At 42.7% G+C, this 21,527-nt stretch overlaps 1 protein-coding gene across 14 annotated transcripts in view; it reads right to left on the bottom strand.

The window, feature by feature from the left end:
* Positions 1 to 21,527, bottom strand: part of FLRT1 (fibronectin leucine rich transmembrane protein 1) — an 878,261-nt gene that overhangs the window by 383,813 nt on the left and 472,921 nt on the right. The window contains exon 1 of one of the 14 annotated variants that reach the window (XM_068260007.1): positions 11,437 to 11,498. The exons of the other annotated variants lie outside the window; for them this stretch is intronic. The gene's annotated coding sequence lies outside the window, so the exon portion shown is untranslated. Of the gene's footprint in view, positions 1 to 11,436; positions 11,499 to 21,527 lie in introns of those variants that run through there. 14 annotated transcript variants of the gene reach the window in all.

Raw genomic sequence — 21,527 nt, 5'->3', positions numbered from 1 at the left:
TTAGATACTTCAGGTAAATTATTTGCAAACACAACTAATTTGTTGTCATACACAATGAGCGATTTCTGTGCCCTATAAGATTTCAGAATCTGAGATTTGTCAGCAAAATCCATATAATGAGCAATAACTACACAAGGTCTGCACGCCTTTGAGAGCGCCTGTCAGAACTAACACTTCTGGTATCGGCTCAGCACATATTTCTATGAGAACACCAGGCTTCACAGACTGGTCGGCCCAAAAAAAGTCATGTTTTTCTAGGTCCTCAACCTTATCTGCCAAAATCATTTTTTTTTTTTGCCCTGCATGTCAGTGAATTTTTGTTAATCCAATGCACTCGTACATGTTTCCAGCTCGTCTACCTCCCATCTATGTGTATTCAACTGGGCGGTAATGGGTGACAATTACATAACTGTGGAATCTGTAATGATGGCCGACAGGACCTATTCAAAAATAAAGCAATCTCCACTGCCAGCTTCTTATAATGAATCCAGAGTTTCTTAGCACAATCCATGTAGGGAGCATTGTCCTTGCTGGCAGACTCCAGATCTGTCTAATGCTGGGTACACACGATGCGTTTCCGGGTCGAAATGCGCTGCTCGATTCGATTATGTCCAAGCATTTCCGAGCGCATTTCGATTATTTTTAGGTCGAATGACGTGCAGTATGGCAAATCATCCTAACGATCCATCGAAACGTGAATCGGACATGTCGGAAATAATTTAATCGACGAGAATCGAGCGGCGCATCGAACGCGGAAACGCATCGTGTGTACCCAGCATAAGGCACCATCTTAAGGTGAGACTTGGAGTCGGCCTCTAGGAGTCACGTTTAGCTCTCTGTAGCCATGCCACAAATGTATCCATTTTGAAGGTGGGCAGAGGTGTAGGGAGCAGTGATGAGCGAAAATGCAAAAATTCTTTTCGATGAATTTTTGCCGAAAAAAGCACTAATTTCTTTTCGACAGGTGAATTTGCGATCAAATATTTCTGCGTTAATTTTCGCCTAATGTCCGTTATTTTCGCGTTAATTTGCAAAGCCCCCTTACAAGCTAGAATCACCAAATTAACAGAGTATGTTAAGGAGAAAAGTGGGTATAAGGGGAACAAATATTTTTTCAAAAAGACCTTATAGTTTTGGAGAAAATCAATTTTAAAGTTACACCTCAATATACATAGTAATTTTAATAAAAAAAACTAATATTTTATCAAGTGCACATGTCAGTATTATTTATTACAGAGGCAGAGGGAAGCAGCAGCTCGGTCAGAGTGACCATCACCCCCATAAGGCAAGAGAAGCAGGCAGTGGTACGTATCCCATAAAATGACAGTGGTGGGGGGAGCAGCGGCTCGGTCATAGTCACCATCACCCCCATAAGACAGGTCCAGGAGAAGCAGGCAGTGTACATATCCTATAAAATGACAGTGGCGGCGCTAGCAGTGGGTCAGTCAGAGTGACCATCAGAAGAATATGGAGGCTGTCATAATTATTTCCTTTGAAACAATACCAGTTGCCTGGCTATCTTGCTAATCCTCTGCCTCTAATACTTTTCGCCATAGACACAAAACAAGCATGCAGCAGATCAGGTCTTTCTGACATTATTTTCAGATCTGACAAGATTAGCTGCATGCATGTTTCTGGTGTGATTCAGACACTACTGCAGCCAAACAGACCAGAAGGGCTGCCAAGCAACTAGTTTTGTTTTAAAAGAAATACATTTGGCAGCCTCCATATACCTCTCACTACAGTTCTCTTTTAAAAAAAGACTTTTGTTTTAGAATACAACTACAATCCAGCCTGCTGTAAATTTTATTTGTGGAGATTTTCAAACCACAAACACACAATAGGCTTAAAATAAATGAGCAGTAGCTAGCTAAGCTCTCTCTACACCTATCACATCCACTAACTTTTCCCAACAGAGGCTGGTGTGTCAGAGACATAGCTAGTATTATACTCAGGGGGCTGTCTGTTGTCTGATTGGTTGTAGTTATATGGTTCCTGGGTCAATTGTGCTGCTAAGAATCATGGGAGGCCTAATATGGGGAGAGAAGGCATTACTTCCTAACAATTTTTGATGCTAAGCACATGTCGAATATAACAATTATTTTCGAAATTTCGCATGTCCCCTTTAATTTTCGCTACCGGTCTAAAACGCAAATATTTCTGAAGATTTTTGTGAAAATTCAGCGAATTCGAAAACGGGATTTTCGATGCGAAAATGACTTGGGCGAAAATTCGCAAACAACACTGGTAGGGAGTAAAAGAGCAGGCAGGATGGCAGATGGAGCAGATTATCTGCAAGGATTCAGGTGGATTGCACCGAGATGAGCCAGAGCTCTTGTCCTTGCATCTTTCACATGAGGCACCTGAACTGGAAGCCCAACTGGTATTGTTTAACCACTTCAGCCTTTAGTGTTTTTTTCACCTTATGCATCCGAGCAATTTTCACCTCCCATTCATTCACCAATAACATTATCGCTACCAATCCCAATGAAATTATCTGTATCTTTTTTTCCGCCACCAATCAGGCTTTCTTTGGGTGGTACATTTTGCTAAGAACTATTTTATTCTAAATGCATTTTAATGGGAATATTAAGAAAAAATGGAAAAAAAACATTATTTGTCAATTTTGGACCATTATAGCTTTAAAATAATACATGCTACCATTATTAAAACCCACATATTTTATTTGCTCATTTGTCCCATTTATTACACCATTTTAATTATGTCCCTATTACAATGTATAGCGCCAATATTTTATTTGGAAATAAAGGTGCATTTTTTCAGTTTTGCATCCATCACTATTTACAAGCTTATAATTTTTAAAAAATATTAGAAATATAACCTCTTGACATGCATATTAAAAAAAGTTCAGACCCTTATTTATGTTTTTTTTTATTGTAATTTTATTTGAGTATTTTTGGGTGTCTGGACGTTAATTTTAAATGTAAAAATGTCTATTCATTTAAAAAAAAATGTATGTAGATGTAGTTTTACTATTTGGCCACAAGATGGCCACAGTCATTTTTTTTTTTTGCTTCCTGTAAGCATACTTACAGGAAGTGAAGAGGGGATGTGTAACAGAACGATTGCAGCTTCTCCATAGAAGCCAGCGATCATTCTAACGGGACTTAGATCAATGAATGGGAACTGCATTCCTATTTATTGATCTTCGGGCTAATGGGCGGCCCACGCACCCAGGCAGTTGCGGCCCTGCGAACCCCCTGGCTCAGTTTTTTCATGGACGTAGCTCCTACGTCCAGCATGCATATTTGGATGTAGGAGCTACGTCCTAAATGCTAAAGCAGTTAACCCTCCTGGCAGTATGAAAAATTCCGCCAGGAGGCAGCGCGGCAGTTTTTTTTTTTTTTAAATCATGTAGCGAGCCCAGGGCTCGCTACATGATAGCCGCTGCTCAGCGGCATCCCCCCGCCCGCTTCGATCGCCTTCGGCGATCTCCGATCAGGAAATCCGGTTCAAAGAACGGGATTTCCTGGAGGGCTTCCCCCGTCGCCATGGCGGGATGGTGGGATGACGTCAGCGACGTCGTGATGTCATTGGGAGTCCCGATCCACCCCTCGGCGCTGCCTGGCACTGATTGGCCAGGCAGCGTACGGGGTCTGGGGGGGCCCGCGCGCCGCAACGTATAGCGGCGATCGGGCGCGGGGCGGCGGCGATCAGTGTGCTGGCGCAGCTAGCAAAGTGCTAGCTGCGTCCAGCAAAAAAAAAAAATTAAGAAAATCGGCCCAGCAGGGCTGGAGAAAACCTCCTGCGCGGCTTACCCCGAACTACGTTTGGGGTAACCGCCAGGAAGGTTAAGGGAACATAAATATGAGGCACCTGAACTGGAAGTCCAACTGGTGTTGTTTAAAGGAAAATAAATATGGAAGCCTCCATATCCCTCTCACTTCAGGTGTCCTCGAAAGGAAAAGGTGGCACACCACTGGCCAGTGGTCTTTTGTCTCTTCCTTTATTCACTAACAGATCATTAACTGGGTCAGACAACCTGGTAAAGGCTTTGGCATTAGCTATCCAGGACTCATTACCCTGAGCTCTCTGCAACCATAGATTCATTTCTATTGCATTGCATAGGCTGAATTGAACTGGAACAGAAGTTGTGCTTCTTTAAGAGTACTTCTAGTCTATTAGAAGTACAAATCAATGTGATTAATCTCCAAATAAAACCCCACTATAAGTTTGGCAAATAAATTGGAATAAATATTGCCTGTTCACCAAAAAAGACCAAGAATGGTAAAGCCCATTCCTGTCGCAAATCCAGGCTATCCCCACTGTTTTGTCAAAGCCCGCAGCTTCCAAGCTGGGGTGTAATGCAGCGACGCAGTGGTGGTGGCCACAGAGCTCCAGAGTTCTCTTCAGGATTCAGGTGAAAACTGCTGTTTTTTTTTTTTTCAACAAAAAATGATGGTCACTTTCTGACAAATGGGTGATTTATATCCCCATTCATTTGCCAAACCCATATTAGGGTACTATTTGGGGAATATTAACCACTTGAGGACCACAATCTTTTCGCCCCTTAAAGACCAGAGCCTTTTTCTCCATTCAGACCACTGCAGCTTTCACGGTTTATTGCTCGGTCATACAACCTACCACCTAAAGGAATTTTACCTCCTTTTCTTGTCACTAATACAGCATTCTGTTGCTGCTATTTGATTGCTGCTGCGAGTTTTAGTTTTTATTATATTCATCAAAAAAGACATGAATTTTGGCAAAAAAATGACTTTTTTAACTTGCTGTGCTGACATTTTTCAAATAAAGTAAAATTTCCTATACATTTGAGCGCGAAAGTTATTCTGCTACATGTCTTTGATAAAAAAAAAACCATTCAGTGTATATTTATTGGATTGGGTAAAAGTTATAGCGTTTACAAACTATGGTGCCAAAAGTGAATTTTCCCATTTTCAAGCATCTCTGACTTTTCTGCGCACCTGTCAGGTTTCATGAGGGGCTAAAATTCCAGGATAGTACAAATACCCCCCAAATGACCCCATTTTGGAAAGAAGACATCCCAAAGTATTCAGTGAGAGGCATGGTGAGTTCATAGAAGATTTTATTTTTTGTCACAAGTTAGCGGAAAATGACACTTTCTGACAAAAAAAAGAAAAAAAAAAGTTTCCATTTCTTCTAACTTGCGACAAAAAAAAATGAAATCTGCCACGGACTCACTATGCTCCTCTCTAAATACCTTGAAGTGTCTACTTTCCAAAATGGGGTCATTTGTGGGGTGTGTTCACTGTCCTGGCATTTTGGGGGGTGCCTAATTGTAAGCACCCCTGTAAAGCCTAAAGATGCTCATTGGACTTTTGGCCCCTTAGCGCAGTTAGGCTGCAAAAAAGTGCCACACATGTGGTATTGCCGTACTCAGGAGAAGTAGTATAATGTGTTTTGGGGTGTATTTTTACACATACCCATGCTGGGTGGGAGAAATATCTCCGTAAATGACAATTGTTTTATTTTTTTTACACACAATTGTCTATTTATAGAGATATTTCTCCCACTCAGCATGGGTATGTGGAAAAATACACCCCAAAACACATTATACTACTTCTCCTGAGTACGGCGATACCACATGTGTGGCACTTTTTTGCACCCTAACTGCGCTAAGGGGCCCAAAGTTCAATGAGTACCTTTAGGATTTCACAGGTCATTTTGAGAAATTTCGTTTCAAGACTACTCCTCACGGTTTAGAGCCCCTAAAATGCCAGGACAGTATAGGAACCCCACAAATTACCCCATTTTAGAAAGAAGACACCCCAAGGTATTCCGTTAGGAGGATGGTGAGTTCATAGAAGATTTTTTTTTTTTGTCACAAGTTAGCGGAAATTGATTTTAATTGTTTTTTTCACAAAGTGTCATTTTCCGCTAACTTGTGACAAAAAATAAAATCTTCTATGAACTCACCATACTCCTAACGGAATACCTTGGGGTGTCTTCTTTCTAAAATGGGGTCATTTGTGGGGTTCCTATACTGCCCTGGCATTTTAGGGGCCCTAAACCGTGAGGAGTAGTCTTGAAACCAAATGTCGCAAAATGACCTGTGAAATCCTAAAGGTACTCATTGGACTTTGGGCCTCTTAGCGCACTTAGGGTGCAAAAAAGTGCCACACATGTGGTACCGCTGTGCTCAGAAGAAGTAGTATAATGTGTTTTGGGGTGTATTTTTCCACATACCCATGCTGAGTGGGAGAAATATCTCTATAAATAGACAATTGTGTGTAAAAAAAATAAAACAATTGTCATTTACGGAGATATTTCTCCCACCCAGCATGGGTATGTGTAAAAATACACCCCAAAACACATTATACTACTTCTCCTGAGTACGGCAATACCACATGTGTGGCACTTTTTTGCAGCCTAACTGCGCTAAGGGGCCAAAAGTCCAATGAGCATCTTTAGGCTTTACAGGGGTGCTTACAATTAGGCACCCCCCAAAATGCCAGGACAGTGAACACACCCCACAAATGACCCCATTTTGGAAAGTAGACACTTCAAGGTATTTAGAGAGGAGCATAGTGAGTCCGTGGCAGATTTCATTTTTTTTTGTCGCAAGTTAGAAGAAATGGAAGTAGTATAATGTGTTTTGGGGTGTATTTTTACACATACCCATGCTGGGTGGGAGAAATATCTCTGTAAATGACAATTGTTTGATTTTTTTTACACACAATTGTCCTTTTACAGAGATATTTCTTCCACCCAGCATGGGTATGTGTAAAAATACACCCCAAAACACAATATACTACTTCTTCTGAGTACGGCGATACCACATGTGTGACACTTTTTTGCAACCTAGGTGCGCTAAGGGGCCTAACGTCCTATTCACAGGTCATTTTGAGGCATTTGGATTCTCGAAACCCTGCTCACGGTTTAGGGCCCCTAAAATGCCAGGGCAGTATAGGAACCCCACAAGTGACCCCATTTTAGAAAGAAGACACCCCAAGGTATTCTGTTAGGAGTATGGTGAGTTCATAGAAGATTTTTTTTTGTCACAAGTTAGCGGAAAAAAACAATACATATCAATTTCCGCTAACTTGTGACAAAAAATAAAATCTTCTATGAACTCATCATACACCTAACAGAATACCTTGGGGTGTCTTCTTTCTAAAATGGGGTCACTTGTGGGGTTCCTATACTGCCCTGGCATTTTAGGGGCCCTAAACCGTGAGGAGTAGTCTTGAACCCAAATGTCTCAAAATGACCTGTGAAATCCTAAAGGTACTCATTGGACTTTGGGCCCCTTAGCACAGTTAGGCTGCAAAAAAGTGTCACACATGTGGTATCGCCATACTCAGAAGAAGTAGTATAATGTGTTTTGTGGTGTATTTTTACATATAACCATGCTGGGTGGGAGAAATATCTCTGTAAATGTCACATTTTTGATTTTTTTTACACACAATTGTCCATTTACAGAGAGATTTCTCCCACCCAGCATGGGTATGTGTAAAAATATACCACAAAACACATTATACTACTTCTCCTGAGTATGGCGATACCACATGTGTGACACTTTTTTGCAGCCTAGGTGCGCTAAGGGGCCCAACGTCCTATTCACAGGTCATTTTGAGGCATTTGTTTTCTAGACTACTCCTCACGGTTTAGGGCCCCTAAAATGCCAGGGCAGTATAGGAACCCCACAAGTGACCCCATTTTAGAAAGAAGACACCCCAAGGTATTCCGTTAGGGGTATGGTGAGTTCATAGAAGATTTTATTTTTTGTCACAAGTTAGTGAAAAATGACACTTTGTGAAAAAAACAATAAAAATCTAATTTCCGCTAACTTTTGACAAAAAATAAAATCTTCTATGAACTCATCATATACCTAACAGAATACCTTGGGGTGTCTTCTTTCTAAAATGGGGTCACTTGTGGGGTTCCTATACTGCCCTGGCATTTTACGGGCCCAAAACTGTGAGTAGTCTGGAAACCAAATTTCTCAAAATGACTGATCAGGGGTATAAGCATCTGCAAATTTTGATGACAGGTGGTCTATGAGGGGGCAAATTTTGTGGAACCGGTCATAAGCAGGGTGGCCTCTTAGATGACAGGATGTTTTGGGCCTGATCTGATGGATAGGAGTGCTAGGGGGGTGACAGGAGGTGATTGATGGGTGTCTCAGGGGGCGGTTAGAGGGGAAAATAGATGCAATCAATGCACTGGGGAGGTGATCGGAAGGGGGTCTGAGGGGGATCTGAGGGTTTGAGCGAGTGATCAGGAGCCCACACGGGGCAAATTAGGGCCTGATCTGATGGGTAGGTGTGCTAGGGGGTGACAGGAGGTGATTGATGGGTGTCCCAAGGTGTGATTAGAGGGGGGAAATAGATGCAAGCAATGCACTAGCGAGGTGATCAGGGCTGGGGTCTGAGGACGTTCTGAGGTGTGGGCGGGTGATTTGGTGCCCGCAAGGGGCAGATTAGGGTCTAATCTGATGGGTAACCGTGACAGGTGGTGATATGGGGTGATTGATGGGTAATTAGTGGGTGTTTAGAGGAGAGAAGAGATGTAAACACTGCACTTGGGAGGTGATCTGATGTCGGATCTGCGGGCGATCTATTGGTGTGGGTGGGTGATCAGATTGCCCGCAAGGGGCAAGTTAGGGGCTGATTGATGGGTGGCAGTGACAGGGGGTGATTGATGGGTGGCAGTGACAGGGGGTGATTGATAGGTGATTGACAGGTGATCAGTGGGTTATTACAGGGAATAACAGATGTAAATATTGCACTGGCGAATTGATAAGGGGGGGTCTGAGGGCAATCTGAGTGTGTGGGCGGGTGATTGGGTGCCAGCAAGGGGCAGATTAGGGTCTAATCTGATGGGTAACAGTGACAGGTGGTGATAGGGGGTGATTGATGGGTAATTAGTGGGTGTTTAGAGGAGAGAAGAGATGTAAACACTGCACTTGGGAGGTGATCTGATGTCGGATCTGCGGGCGATCTATTGGTGTGGGTGGGTGATCAGATTGCCCGCAAGGGGCAGGTTAGGGGCTGATTGATGGGTGGCAGTGACAGGGGGTGATTGATGGGTGGCAGTGACAGGGGGTGATTGATAGGTGATTGACAGGTGATCAGTGGGTTATTACAGGGAATAACAGATGTAAATATTGCACTGGCGAATTGATAAAGGGGGGTCTGAGGGCAATCTGAGCATGTGGGCGGGTGATTGGGTGCCCGCAAGGGGTAGATTAGGGTCTAATCTGATGGGTAACAGTGACAGGTGGTGATAGGGGGTGATTGATAGGTGATTGATGGGTAATTAGTGGGTGTTTAGAGGAGAGAAGAGATGTAAACACTGCACTTGGGAGGTGATGTGATGTCGGATCTGCGGGCGATCTATTGGTGTGGGTGGGTGATCAGATTGCCCGCAAGGGGCAGGTTAGGGGCTGATTGATGGGTAGCAGTGACAGGGGGTGATTGACTGGTGATTGACGGGTGATTGACAGGTGATCAGGGGGGATAGATGCATACAGTACACGGGGGGGGGGGGGTCTGGGGAGAATCTGAGGGGTGGGGGGTGATCAGGAGGGGGCAGTGGGCAGGGAGGGGGGATAAAAAAAAAATAGCGTTGACAGATAGTGACAGGGAGTGATTGATGGGTGATTAGGGGGGTGACTGGGTGCAAACAGTGGTCTGGGGGGTGGGCAGGGGGGGGTCTGAGGGGTGCTGTGGGCGATCAGGGGGCGGGGGGGGGGGAATCAGTGTGCTTGGGTGCAGACTAGGGTGGCTGCAGCCTGCCCTGGTGGTCCCTCGGACACTGGGACCACCAGGGCAGGAGGCAGCCAGTATAATAGGCTTTGTATACATTACAAAGCCTATTATACATATGTGCAGCGGCGATCCGGGTGCTAGTAACCCGCCGGCGCTTCCGAACGGCCGGCGGGTTACTACGAGCGGTGGGCGGAGCCAGTCCCCGGCGGCTGATCGCGTCACGAATGACGCGATCGCCGCATAGCCACTCCCGCAGCCGCCCCCGCCGATGGGCGTATTGCGGTCGTTTGGGCCCAGTCTTTGCCGCCGCCCATCGGCTGGGGGCGGTCGGCAAGTGGTTAAATGCATTGATTTTTTTTTTTATTTTTTTTTTTACACTGGAGGTACTATTTAAGTCCAGGAAAATGTGTGGACTCTGGTAAGCTGAGTAAGACAAGCTACAATGGTTAGAATTAATAATAGATCATTTTAAGGCTCCAGCAGAAATGATTAGCTCCGTGAACTGAATGGTAGGCTTCTCAAATGTAAATTTATTGGTGCAACGTGTAAAGTCCATGAGTTTTATTTTGTTTTGGAGCATTGATCTGGGCTCTTCAAAAGATATAAAATGATCAGGATGTTATTGAGATACAGTACACAACAACAAACTGATTAATAAAATATCGTAAGATGTTACAAATTAATTGTTTGAAGGTGGCACCAGCAATACATAGGCCAAAAGGCCTCATGGTATGTTTAAATTGTCCAAAATAAATGTGAAAGGTCATTTTCTACTATTTAATTTCCACAATCCAATGTGTAATCCCTCTGCAGGTAAAAAAAGGCTAACCTCACACACAGAAACCATTCAGAAAAGAGTGCCAAATGGTACACTATTTATAACTGTGATGTTTGTAGATTTCCTGGTAGTTTAGGAAGGGTTGCAGAGGCATCACATCTATGAAAAAGATTCAGGCACAAGCAGGTGAAGCTAGGATCCCAACCTTTTTTAAGGTTCTCATCTATGTTATCTTTTAAACTGAGTTGTGTGAGTTTAGACAAAGGAAAAATGCACCAAAATGCACCTTACTTGTGAATGCCCAGTCCAGAAGCGATTATATTAGGGAGAAGCGTGGCCATTTGAAACATATTTGGTAAGCTGTTGAATATGTTTAGCAGGACCCAGCACTGTATACAGATATTAAAATATAAATAAAATATCCAGATATTAAAAATAGTTACTAAAACTAAAAGTATTGTGCCAGGAGTAATATAGCATCAAGCTGCTACCCTAGTTTTGGATATTCCTCACACCAAGAAGCAAAATAAAGTAAACAAGAATCTAGGGTGCACTAATGGATTATTACAACCATCATTACTCTCAATAAATGTATTATCAATAAACAACACAATCAATATGTAAAATATATAGAATATAAATACAAATATACAGTAAAATAGCAGGATCCTGCTTCACTCAAATCCACAACACATCCACACAAACTCGCTGCAGCACAACCTGGGGATAAAGTATGAAGCTCCTAATAGCATGTAGCGGCCCCCTGCTGAAAATGCAATCAAGCTGTATGTTGCCTGGTGCTTAGCCCACAAGCACTGGCTAGGTGTTTTAATGGTGAAGAGTAATGGAAAGTTCCAAGTATATTCCGCTCAATACATTAAGAGCAAAGGTTCTTTCAAGATAATATAAAAGCACTGTTTTGTAGTACAGGCGATTGGAGCTTACCACTTCCGCCGCAGACACAGATGGTTCATGGGATCCTCCAGGACCGCTCAATCCCGGTAGCCCCGGCCGGCGGCTAAGCGGGAGAGTATGCGTCAGCAGACCTTGTCCTGGAACGCAGATTTCCGCGCTCCACGCCAGAACAGCAAGCGCCATTGGAATCAGATTGGTGGTGATGTCACTCTGCATTTCAGAATCTAAACGGCATCCTTCATCAGAGCTGGGTCACAGAGGAAGATGGAACATTCTTAAAAGAGCGCTAGTCAATCCCATACACTATAGTTTGTAATTAGCATCCAGTTCATTACTATTGATAACACAGGATCCTCCTGTGATGATAAGCAAAGTGCATTTATATGCACAAGCATTCTGAGGGGGGTTTCAACTAAATTAATACATCGCTGCAGAGTTTATTCTACAATCAAATCAAATAATAGGTAGAAATATTAAAAAATAATAAAAATAAAAAAATAAAATACAAAATAATAAATACAAAATAATATTCCAACACGCTTGCATAACATACACTCACCATTTCAAAAAGCCCTAAAGAAATAATACTATATGATAACAAGATATTGCAGAGAACAATTCAGTGCCTAAAAAGGAATTTTCTGCAGTGCACAATGCCAAACCACCAAATTCCCTGATAAAAATGTTTCAGTGAATTATAATACATTACTGTTGTTTGTAAATTGTGTTTTGCTGCTGTGGCTTGTGCATTGCGGTTCATTTGATATCTAGCAGAAAGTGTCAGGTTTTTTTTCTCTTTTTCCCTCTAGTTTGCTTAGCAGCAGGCAGGCAATTCGCTAGGGGGAGGGATTAGCTGTAACAGGAGGTATTTGGACAGCTTCAGGACTCAGTACCTGAGCTTGCTCAGTCTGTGGCTTGCTCACTAAGTGGCTTTCGACACAAGTGGCATAGGCGTTGAAAACAGGCATTAGAACACAGGCACAAAGAAAGAGGCGAGAGGAAGCAGGTAAGGACTAAAAAAAAAAGAAAAAAAACCTTCAACCAATATTGCAGTGTTTTGCATTGTTTAGAATGTGCTAGGCACGTTGTGGTGTAGTCCTCATCTTTTACCACCACAGTTTGCTTTAAATAATTTTTCCAAACACAATAGTCATCATGTTGGACTATGCAGTACAGTGTACATCCTGCAACATGTATGCATGCCTTGATCAGCTGATTGAGGGTGTTTACTGTTGCCCTGGGTGTGTGCGTGTTGCTCAGTTAGAGGCAGAAGTAACAGAGCTAAATAAGCATCTCGCAACACTGAGACGCATACACAACATGGAGAAAAGCTTGGATCTCACGATCCAGACGCTGGATGGAACCGGTGAAGATGAGGTGGGTGGAGTACAGTCGGAGCAAGAAGCAGAGGTAGCCGCTAGTTGGGTCACAGTTAGAAGGGGTAGGGGAAAAAGTGGCAGGGAGGCTAGTCCCGAGTTGTCCCTCCCTAATAAGTATGCTTGTTTGCGTAATATTGGGGAGGATGATTGTGGAGTAGCAATGCTGCAGCAGGATGTGCCCCTTAGCAACCAAGGGGCAAAATGCTGCAACGAGAAAGGGAATAGGAGTGCAGCTAAGGCTAGACATGTACTGGTGGTAGGGGAATCAATTATTAGGCGCACAGATAGGGTAATCTGTCGAAGAAACCGTGAATGCCGTACAGTCTGTTGCCTCCCGGGTGCTCAGGTTCGGCATGTAGCAGAAAGAATTGACAGATTATTGGGTGGGGCTGGGGAAGACCCGGCTGTCATGGTACACATTGGCACCAATGACAAAGTTAGTGGGAGATGGAAGGTCCTCAAAAATGATTTTCAGGTACTTGGAGATAAACTTAAAGCAAGGACCTCCAAGGTGGTGTTCTCTGAAATACTGCCAGTGCCACGTGCTACTTCTGAGAGACAGAGGGAGCTTAGGGAGTTAAATAAGTGGCTGAGAAATTGGTGTAGGAAGGAGGGGTTTGGGTTCCTGGAGAACTGGGCAGACTTTGCAGTTGGCTACAGGTTCTACAGCAGGGATGGGCTGCACCTTAATGGGGAGGGTGCAGCTGCATTGGGGGAGAGGATGGCTAAACGGTTGGAGGAGATTTTAAACTAGGATCTGGGGGGAGGCGGAAGGATAAAGTCTCAATACGCAGACAAGATAAGGTAAAAAGACAGTGGGAGCCTAACATTATTGGGGGTGGAGAGGGGGTGGGGACAGTGTAAAGATTAAGGAGGTTGGTAAAACTTCAAGTAGCCCATTTCATGTAAACAAAATTGGTAAATGTGGTGGTAAAAATATAAAGTGCATGGTAACCAATGCTCGGAGCCTTGCAAATAAAATAGATGAACTAGAGTTCTGTGATGATCCGCTCAGCTGGCTGCACAGGCAGACAGCTGTTTGTCCATTCCTCTAGTCTGTGGGCTGCAGGTCTCTGGAACAGAGACCTGTCTTTTCATTGCAAGTTTCTGTTCTGTTCTCTTGCTGGGGAATTTGCATACATTCGTTATGCAAATCCTCTACCTGCCTTCTTTGATGACTGGCACTATAAGAGCTTTATGTTTCCCAGAAGGCTTTGCTGGTCATTTCCCTTCCTTGCTCAGTTCCTGATGGACACTGCTGGAGTGTCAGCCATTGCTATCTAGTATAGTTAATTCCTGGGGGTTGCTTTTGGCTCCCCTTCTAGCCCAGTCAGGTTGTATTATCTGTATTGCCTGTTCTGTCTTGTCTTGCCTGTTTGCCATTGTCCTGTCCCTATGGTGGTTGACAGGAAATGGTTCTGATCTATGTTCTTGGAGTATAGCTGGTGCAGCGGTTGCTACCAGCTATCTCTTCTGTTCTGTTTCCTGGGATCGCGCTAGCTACTTTGTGCTAGCGCTGGGGATCCTTCTGTTCTGTTTCCTGGGATCGCGCTAGCTACTTTGTGCGAGCGCTGGGGATCCTTCTGTTCTGTCTTGTCGGTCGCGATTGCGCTGTCACCAACGGCGGTTGATAGCGAATCGTTTTGTCTTGCTGAGATCGCACTAGCCGCTAGCGTTAGCGGCTGTGGATCTTTCTGATCTATGTTCCTGCTTGGATCACACTTGCTCTGGCGGAAGAGCGGTGGATCCTTCCTGCCTAGTTCTTGTTTTTTGTGTGTCTGTCTTGTCCGCTGCGCTTGCTACAGGCTCGGTGAGGTAACCGTTAAGCAAGCGCTCGCGTCCCCTGTTTCATGTTTGTCTGTTTATGGTTAGTTAGGCGTGCTTGTCTCTATTGTGCTTATCACGTGGAGATCGCGCATAACCGCTTGCACTGTTGCGAATGAGTGCGGTGTTCGCGGTTAGCTAGCGGTTGTTGTTTTTCCGTATCTCCTTATTGTATTTGCTGTGCCTTTGGTACCCTTGTATTCTATTCTGTTCTGCCTTGTGTCACGTCTCGCGATCGCACCTCTCGCGATCGCGCTCCTATTTCGTATCTGCTGTTGTGTGTGCGCGGTCGCGGAGTGGCGACTGGATTGGCGCACACACATACAACCTATCCCTTTTGCTCAATCTCATTCACTATCGCCTCTCTTGCGATTGCATTCTGCGCTTCGTACAATTCCTGTCTGGCACTTGTGGAGGTACAGAGGATTGGTTCCTCTGCACTCCCCAGCGCCATCTGCCGACAGGAATTTCCCTCTACAGGTGCGTAGCACCTTTTGCTGGGTTCCTGCAAATTATACGCTTGTGGAGGATCTCGGCCGAGTCAGCGCACGCGTTGTGCGCTGATCACGGGGAAAGTTCCACAATCGTGACAAGTTCTTTCTGAATGACAAAGGCTATGACATTGTGGGAATAACCAAGACATGGATGGATGAAAGCCATGACTGGATAGCTAATTTAGAGGGATACAATGTGATTAGGAAGGATAGAACAGGGAAAAAAGGTGGAGGGGTTTGTCTCTTTGTTAAGAATTATTTTACAGCTGTCCTCAACGATGAGATGGAGGAAGATTGCGAAGATGTGGAGTCCGTTTGGGTAAATATTCATGGTGGAAATAAAAGTTGCCAATTGCTTATTGGGATATGCTACAGGCCACCTCATATTAATGAAGCTGCAGAACTGCGATTACTACAGCAGAGTGAAAAACCTGCAAGTGAAAATGTGGTCATAGTTATGGGCGACTTCAACTTTCCAGACATTGACTGGGGTATTGAGGCTACCCATTCTGGTAAAAGCAGCAGATTTCTGGCAGCACTACAGGACAATTACTTGACTCAAATGGTAACGGAAAAAACTAGCGGAAATGCGTTACTGGATCTGATCATTTCTAATAGACCAGATAATGTATCAAATGTGCAGGTTCAGGAACATTTGGGAAATAGTGATCACAACATGATAACGTTTGATCTGGTGACTGATAGGCCACGGGTCAGCGGGACCACTAAAACTATGAATTTTAGAAAAGCAAAGTTCAATCAACTTAGGCAGGCACTAAGTTTGGTGAACTGGGATAATGCACTACAAGGGGATGGACACTGAAGGGAAATGGCAAGCTTTTAAACTTATTCTCAATCAATATTGTAGTATGTATATCCCATATGGAAACAAAATGTCTAGGAATAAAAAAGGCATATATAGATGAATAGAAAGGTTAGAGACAAAATGAAGAGGAAAAAGAATGCCTACAAGGTCCTAAAACAGGAGGGGACCGAGGCTACACTAATAAAAATTGTAAAAAAGAAATTAGGCTGGCAAAGATCGAAGCTGAAAATCAAATCGCTAGGGATATCAAATCTAACCCATAAAAGTTTTACAAGTACATCAATTCTAAAAAAAGAAAGGTTGACTGTATAGGACTCCTAAAGGATGAGGGTGGGAACTCAATGGTGGATGATCAAGGAAAGGCAGGGTTATTAAATGCTTTCTTTGCTTCTGTCTTCACAAAGGAAACAGCACTGTTGCAAATTACAGATGCAGAAGAGTCTCAATCTTCCAACTGTAATATTAAATATTTAACGCAGGAAGAAGTGAAGGCAATACTAAATAAATTAAAAATAGACAAGGCACCTGGCCCGGATGGCATGCATCCTCGGGTCCTAAGGGAATTAAGTTCAGTTATAGATAAACCCCTTTATCTTATCTTTTGTGACTCTCTTTCAACTGGTAGAGTCCCAGTGGATTGGCGTACAGCCCACATTATCCCATTATTTAAGAAGGGCAAAAAATCGGATCCAGGAAATTATAGACCTGTAAGCTTAACATCAGTTGTATGCAAACTATTTGAGGGGTTACTAAGAGATACTATACATAACTTCATAGTAGAAAATAATCTTATTTCTCAGCATCAACATGGGTTTACTAAAGACAGGTCCTGTTTGACTAACATGCTCAGCTTTAATGAGGTAGCGTTCACTACCTCATTAAAGCTGAGCATGTGGATATTGGGAATGCTGTAGATGTGATATACTTGGACTTTGCAAAGGCCTTCAACACTGTCCCACACAAAAGTCTGGTGCAAAAGTTGAGGATGCAAGGACTGGGGAAGAGTCTGTGTGCATGGATAGGGAAATGGCTAATGGACAGAAAACAAAGGGTTGTGGTCAATGGATCATACTCAAAATGGGAGACTGTTAGCAGTGGGGTCCCACAGGGGTCTGTACTGGGTCCAGTGCTCTTCAATTTATTTATTAATGACCTAGTAGATGCAGTAGTGAGCAATGTTGCTATTTTTGCAGACGATACAAAATTGTGCAGAATCATCAACTCCCAGGAAGATAGTGTCATATTGCAACAGGATCTGGATGGGATGGCTATATGGGCACATACATGGCAGATGAAATTCAATGTTGAAAAATGTAAAGTCATGCATTTTGGTCGTACCAATGGTCTAGCACCATACAAAATAAATGGGATACAGCTGGGGACATCAAACTTGGAGAAGGACTGGAGTACTCATCGACAACAAGCTAAATAATCGCACTCAATGCCAAGCCGCTGCAGCTAAAGCTAACAAAATTTTGGGATGCATTAAAAGGGAAATAAAAACTCGAGATGCTAGCATAATATTTCCCCTGTTTAACTCTCTAGGCCACATCTGGAATATGGAATTCAGTTCTGGGCACCACATTACAAAAAAGATATTGCAGTTTTAGAGCAGTTGCAGAGACGGGCAACAAAATTGATACGTGGGATGGAAGGTCTCACTTACCAAGAAAGGTTAGATAAACTGGGTTTATTTAGTCTAGAGAAAAGACGCCTTAGAGGGGATCTAATTAACATGTATAAATACATCAGAGGGCAATATAATAGCTTGGCGGCTGAGCTTTTTGTCCCTAGGCCTTCTCAAAGGACTAAAGGACATGATCTGCGCATGGAGGAAAAACGTTTTAGCCATTTATTTAGGAAAGGGTTCTTTACAGTAAGAGTGATTAAGATGTGGAATGCATTGCCACAGGAAGTCGTTATGGCAAACTCTGTACCTGCATTTAAAGGGGGCTTAGATGCTTTCTTTGCGTTGAAAGACATCAATGACTACAATTACTAGGTAATGCTTAATGATGTTGATCCAGGGATTTCATCTGATTGCCATCTGGAGTCGGGAAGGAATTTTTTTCTCTTTTAGGGCTAATTGGACCATGCCTTGTAAGGGTTTTTTCGCCTTCCACTGGATCAACAGGGATATTTCAGGGAGCAGGCTGGTGTTGTACTTTGTTCTCTGGTTGAACTCGATGGACGTATGTCTTTTTTTCAACCAAAATAACTATGTAACCATATACGGGTGAAGCATGTATTTCAACTTTGGAATTTACCATCAAACACTTTTAGAAACAGTAGACAATGTCACTAAAACAAGTCCCTTAATCAACAATTTCTATACTCCCAAGAAATGTATTCAGAGAACCATACCAGTGAAGCATATATTTCAATTTTGGATTTTCTTAGTTTTTTTGATGATAGTCTATATAGTTTAAGTTTTCTTATTCGTCACACTTCCTTTTAATTATCTGATATAAAGGATAATAGTCTGAAAAACTGAATATATATATATATATATATATATATATATATATATATATATATATATATATATATATATATATATATATACACACACACACAGTGGGATGTGAAAGTTTGGGCAATCTGGTTAATCTACAAATTTCCTCTGTGGAGGGGATTAGAATTATAAAACTTAACTTTTATTAGTAAACATTCATAAAAAATCCTTTTGCTGCCTATTAAAACATATCACCTCTCTGTAAAGATGAATTAACTATGGGTACATTATAAGTATTAAGAGTGAGCCAAAAACACAAAAGGAATACATCAGTGGCGAGACATTTTGTGAAAGTACATGGTGGGGATCCAGCCCTAATATGGTGAGTTCATAGAAGATTTTATTTTTTTGTCACTAGTGGAAAATGACACTTTGTGAAAAAAAACAATAAAAATCAATTTCCGCTAACTTGTGACAAAAAATAAATTCTTCTATGAACTCACCATACTCCTAACGGAATAGCTTGGGGTGTCTTCTTTCTAAAATGGGGTCACTTGTGGGGTTCCTACTGCACTGGCATTTTAGGGGCCCTAAAGCGTGAGGAGTAGTCTAGAAACCAAATGCCTCAAAATGACCTATGAAATCCTAAAGGTACTCATAGCACGTTGGGCCCCTTAGCGCACCTAGGCTGCAAAAAAAGTGTCACACATGTGGTATCGCCGTACTCAGGAGAAGTAGTATAATGTGTTTCGGGGTGTATTTTTACACATACCCATGCTGGGTGGGAGAAATCTCTCTGTAAATGGACAATTGTGTGTGAAAAAATCAAAAGCATCTCATTTACAGAGATATTTCTCCCACCCAGAATGGGTATGTGTAAAAATTCACCCCAAAACACATTATACTATTTCTTGGCGACACCACGTGTGACCCCTTTTTGCAGCCTAGGTGGGCTAAGGGGCCCAAAGTCCTATGAGCACCTTTAGGCTTTACAGGGGTGCTTAAAATTTAGCACCCCTCAAAATGCCAGGACAGTAAACACACCCCACAAATGACCCCATTTTGGAAAGTAGACACCCTAAAGTATTCAGAGAGGGGCATGGTGAGTCCGTGGCAGATTTCATTTTTTTTGTCACAAGTTAGCAGAAATGGAAACTTTTTTTTTTGTCACAAAGTGTCATTTTCCGCTAACTTGTGACAAAAAATAAAACCTTCTGTGAACTCACTATGCCTCTTAGTGAATACTTTGGGATGTCTTCTTTCCAAAATGGGGTCATTTGGGGGGTATTTATACTATCCTGGGATTTTAGCACCTCATGAAACATGACAGGTGCTCAGAAAAGTCAGAGATGCTTCAAAATGGGAAAATTCTTTTGGCACCATAGTTTGTAAACGCTATAACTTTTACCCAAACCAATAAATATACACTGAATGTTTTTTTTATCAAAGACATGTAGCAGAATAAATTTGGACAAAAATGTATACAGAAATTTTACTTTATTTGAAAAATGTCAGCACAGAAAGTAAAAAAAATCATTTTTTTGTCAAAATTCATGTCTTTTTTGATTAATATAATAAAAACTAAAAATCGCAGCAGCAATCAAATAGCACCAAAAAAAAGCTGTATTAATGACAAGAAAAGGAGGTAAAATTCATTTACATAGCAGGTTGTATGTAGAGATGAGCGTAATGACGTAATTACGATTTCGCGAAATTTCGCGTAATTAGTGTAATTACGATTATGGCCGTAACCACATAATCGTAATGAAGAAGGATTTCGCGAAATTTCGCGTAAGCGTAATTTTCGCATTACAGTGGGTATTACGAAATTAATGCGTATGGCCATGCTCCCAAGCGGAAAAGTTGACGCATGGATCAATGTTAGGTAGCCGCCGACTTTAAGGGTTAATAGCAAAGCCCCCTTAAATGCTAAGAGCCTCAAATTTGGAGAATATTTTAAGGAGATCAGGAGGAATAAGAGGAAAAATTTTTTTTTCAAAAAGACCTTATAGTTTTTGAGAAAATCGATGTTAAAGTTTCAAAGTAAAAATGTATACAGTTAAAAACCCACCGACTTTAACGGTTAATAGCAAAGCCTGCTTAAAGTTTAGGAACACCAAATTCCTAGGGTATATTAAGGGGAACAGTGGGAATAAGAGGAAACATTTTTTTTCAAAAAGACCTTATAGTTTTTGAGAAAATCGATTTTTAAGTTTCAAGGGCAAAAATGTCTTTTAAATGCGGAAAATGTCAGGTTTTTTTTGCACAGGTAACAATAGTGTATTATTTTCATAGATTTCCCCAAGTGGGAAGAGTTTTACTTACTTCGTTCTGAGTGTGGGAAATATAAAAAAAAATGACGTGGGGTCCCCTCTCCCAGACCTCTTTAACCCCTTGTCCCCCATGCAGGCTGGGATAGCCAGAATGCGGAGCACCGGCCGCGTGGGGCTCCGCACCCTGACTATACCAGCCCGCATGGTCCATGGATTGGGGGGTCTCGGAAGGGGAGGGGCAGCCAAGCTTTCCCCTCCCCCTCCGAGCCCTTGTCCAATCCAAGGACAAGGGGCTCTTCTCCACCTCCGATGGGCGGTGGAGGTGGAGGCCGCGATTTCCTGGGGGGGGTTCATGGTGGAATCTGGGAGTCCCCTTTAAAAAGGGGTCCCCCAGATGCCCACCCCCCCTCCCAGGAGAAATGAGTATAGAGGTACTTGTACCCCTTACCCATTTCCTTTAAGAGTTAAAAGTAAATAAACACACAAACACTTAGAAAAAGTATTTTAATTGAACAAAAAACATAACCACGAAAAAAGTCCTTTAATATTCTTAATTAACCATTAATACTTACCTGTCCCTTTAAATAAATGATCCCTCGCAATATCCTCGGAAATGTTCTATCAGTTACAATGTAACAAAGTTATTACAATGTAACAACTTTGTTACATTGTAACTACGCCGCATCCGACGTCACTCGCCGCTCAGCCGCCGCATACGCATCCGTGCAGGACGCTAAGTCCCCGCTGGCCCCCGCTGTCCACCCCGCCCACATCTGTCACCCACATGTCACCCACATGTGGGTGACATGTGGGAGAGGCGGGGAGGGCAGCGGAGCCGGCGGAACTTAGCGTCCTGCACGGATCAAATCA

This window comes from Hyperolius riggenbachi, chromosome 11 (assembly GCF_040937935.1).
Source record: "Hyperolius riggenbachi isolate aHypRig1 chromosome 11, aHypRig1.pri, whole genome shotgun sequence".
In the NCBI taxonomy this organism is placed as follows: Eukaryota; Metazoa; Chordata; class Amphibia; order Anura; family Hyperoliidae; genus Hyperolius; species Hyperolius riggenbachi.
The sequence above is the reverse complement of the archived record's forward strand: the minus strand, read 5'-3'. Positions and strand labels throughout refer to the sequence as shown.